This window comes from Schistocerca serialis, unplaced genomic scaffold, assembly GCF_023864345.2.
Source record: "Schistocerca serialis cubense isolate TAMUIC-IGC-003099 unplaced genomic scaffold, iqSchSeri2.2 HiC_scaffold_1196, whole genome shotgun sequence".
NCBI lineage: Eukaryota > Metazoa > Arthropoda > Insecta > Orthoptera > Acrididae > Schistocerca > Schistocerca serialis.
In genome coordinates this window covers 800,001-803,819 of record NW_026047399.1, presented here as the reverse complement: position 1 = coordinate 803,819, position 3,819 = coordinate 800,001, and positions in this window count along the sequence as shown.

The window sequence follows — 3,819 nt, the reverse complement described above, 5'->3', positions numbered from 1 at the left end:
CTCTCCCAGCACAGCGCACGCGCCAACACGTCCGCACAGCTGCGATACAAACCACCTGCGAGAACCGCAGAGGCGACCGAGCAGCAGACGGCGTCGCGGCGCCGAGCGCCGGGCGGCGGCGCATCCTCAGCGCACACAGTCCTCAATCGGACCAGCACACTGCAGATGTCCACCGCGCTTCGCACCGGGCCCGCGAGGACCTACTTTGGCCGCACGGCGCCGCGTGCAGGGTGCGCCGGCGCGCAGCTGCGCCGCCTGCCGCCTCCGTCGGCCGGCGCGCCTGCCACTGGCCGCCCCCACCAGCCGGCTGTAGCGCGTGCGCCCACGCACCGCGCGGCCAGCACGCCGGGAGGCCCCCCCTCACCGGCCGGGGACGGTCCCACCCAGCCACCGCCGCGTATCGCTTCACACCCAGATGCCATTCACGTTCGTGGGCATGGTGGGTATCGCTGGAACAACCGGTTGGTAGCTCAACCGATCGTCGCCATCACTGATTCACCTCTAGCGAGAACAACCGCACCACAACGGTTTACCAGTTGTTCATTTGCGTAACGTCACCAGCAAACGTAGGCGTCCATCGCCATTTGCAAATTCAACGATTGTTGCATGCCTGTGTCAGGTGTCACGACACACTATGTCTGCCCACATACATGCAACAACATGTGCACGCTTCGCGAACACGTGGAAGGTGGCCCCCGTACGTATGCGATGTCCATTGCGCGAACGACTGTCAACCGGCCTCTGTCGCATGTCGCAGATGTGGAACGCAGTGCACCATGCTATCACGGTGTGTGAGAAGAGACGACTACGTCTGACAACACGCGCCACTACATCAACAGACGGCTCATGCTGATCGCCATCCAGGGCATACCACACTGCAATCCAGCTCTTATAGGGCGACGACACGTAGCTGAGTGCACAACATTTGGACCGCATGGTTCGCCGTTGTTGGCGCAGTCGTTGTACGGTCACATGTACCACGATGTATCATTCAGTACATGAGGACCAATGTGCAGTACAGTGTGTGATTTGGACGTACAACATCAGCGGACAGTTGACACAGGCCGTACCACAGCGTAGGCTAAGTGCTTCGCCATGCGAATGCCAATGAACAACTGCAAATGCCAATGAACAACTGCAAATGCCAATGAACAACTGCAAAGGGCATTGAGCATGTACGTCCTGCTGCCATCCACATTAGTGTATAGCTGCAAGGTGTTTAACATGAAGCGATACACTGGGGACCGGGCAGTGCGAGTAGCAAACTATATTGCGGGGGTTGCAGTTAGGCAACACTACACTAATTTAACGCGTCGTATGACAATTACAGAGCAGGTTAAGGCCCAACGTGTGTCGGGTTAAGGCCCAACGTGTGTCGGGTTAAGGCCCAACGTGTGTCGGGTTAAGGCCCAACGTGTGTCGGGTTAAGGCCCAACGTGTGTCGGGTTAAGGCCCAACGTGTGTCGGGTTAAGGCCCAACGTGTGTCGGGTTAAGGCCCAACGTGTGTCGGGTTAAGGCCCAACGTGTGTCGGGTTAAGGCCCAACGTGTGTCGGGTTAAGGCCCAACGTGTGTCGGGTTAAGGCCCAACGTGTGTCGGGTTAAGGCCCAACGTGTGTCGGGTTAAGGCCCAACGTGTGTCGGGTTAAGGCCCAACGTGTGTCGGGTTAAGGCCCAACGTGTGTGGGGTTAAGGCCCAACGTGTGTCGGGTTAAGGCCCAACGTGTGTCGGGTTAAGGCCCAACGTGTGTCGGGTTAAGGCCCAACGTGTGTCGGGTTAAGGCCCAACGTGTGTCGGGTTAAGGCCCAACGTGTGTCGGGTTAAGGCCCAACGTGTGTCGGGTTAAGGCCCAACGTGTGTCGGGTTAAGGCCCAACGTGTGTCGGGTTAAGGCCCAACGTGTGTCGGGTTAAGGCCCAACGTGTGTCGGGTTACGGCACAACGTGGGTTACGTTACGGCGCAACGTGGGTTACGTTAAGGCGCAATATAGGTTACGTTAAGGCGCAATATAGGTTACGTTACGGCGCAATATAGGTTACGTTACGGCGCAATATAGGTTACGTTAAGGCGCAATATAGGTTACGTTAAGGCGCAATATAGGTTACGTTAAGGCGCAATATAGGTTACGTTAAGGCGCAATATAGGTTACGTTAAGGCGCAATATAGGTTACGTTAAGGCGCAATATAGGTTACATTAAGGCGCAATACAGGTTAGGTTAAGGCGCAATACAGGTTAGGTTAAGGCGCAATACAGGTTAGGTTAAGGCGCAATACAGGTTAGGTTAAGGCGCAATACAGGTTAGGTTAAGGCGCAATACAGGTTAGGTTAAGGCGCAATACAGGTTAGGTTAAGGCGCAATACAGGTTAGGTTAAGGCGCAATACAGGTTAGGTTAAGGCGCAATACAGGTTAGGTTAAGGCGCAATACAGGTTAGGTTAAGGCGCAATACAGGTTAGGTTAAGGCGCAATACAGGTTAGGTTAAGGCGCAATACAGGTTAGGTTAAGGCGCAATACAGGTTAGGTTAAGGCGCAATACAGGTTAGGTTAAGGCGCAATACAGGTTAGGTTAAGGCGCAATACAGGTTAGGTTAAGGCGCAATACAGGTTAGGTTAAGGCGCAATACAGGTTAGGTTAAGGCGCAATACAGGTTAGGTTAAGGCGCAATACAGGTTAGGTTAAGGCGCAATACAGGTTAGGTTAAGGCGCAATACAGGTTAGGTTAAGGCGCAATACAGGTTAGGTTAAGGCGCAATACAGGTTAGGTTAAGGCGCAATACAGGTTAGGTTAAGGCGCAATACAGGTTAGGTTAAGGCGCAATACAGGTTAGGTTAAGGTACGACATAGGTTAGGTTAAGGTACGACATAGGTTAGGTTAAGGTACGACATAGGTTAGGTTAAGGTACGACATAGGTTAGGTTAAGGTACGACATAGGTTAGGTTAAGGTACGACATAGGTTAGGTTAAGGTACGACATAGGTTAGGTTAAGGTACGACATAGGTTAGGTTAAGGTACGACATAGGTTAGGTTAAGGTACGACATAGGTTAGGTTAAGGTACGACATAGGTTAGGTTAAGGTACGACATAGGTTAGGTTAAGGTACGACATAGGTTAGGTTAAGGTACGACATAGGTTAGGTTAAGGTACGACATAGGTTAGGTTAAGGTACGACATAGGTTAGGTTAAGGTACGACATAGGTTAGGTTAAGGTACGACATAGGTTAGGTTAAGGTACGACATAGGTTAGGTTAAGGTACGACATACGTTCGGTTAAGGTACGACATAGGTTAGGTTAAGGTACGACATAGGTTAGGTTAAGGTACGACATAGGTTAGGTTAAGGTACGACATAGGTTAGGTTAAGGTACACATTGTTGTAAGGAAAGGTTTAATGGGGGGGCGGGGCGGCCGGTTTGTTGATTGTGATTATAGTAAGTGGATGCCTGCGGCATCATCTGATTTGCCACGTCAGGATGCACCTTTGGCTCATGACAGGCGGCGCTCTCATTCCATGCTTGTGGCAGACCTGTGTCTTTCATTCCTGCCATTGTTTGTGTGCTGTGAGAGGAGGCAGTATTGTGATGTTGGGTGCACCCCTGTGTAGGACATGTGTGGGTGTTGGTGGCTTGGCTGAGCAATGGTGGTTGTCGGGTGGGTGGGATATTCTGTTTTCTGAGTGGACCTCCCAGTCTGGTTATGACAGTGTGGATTGTCTAATGTGGCGGAGAGGATGCACTGGGTGTTGTTCCATGCTGGTGCTTACATATTGTCTGTGTGCGTGTTACAGGGAGAGAGTAGTGCGTGATAAGGGTGTGTGG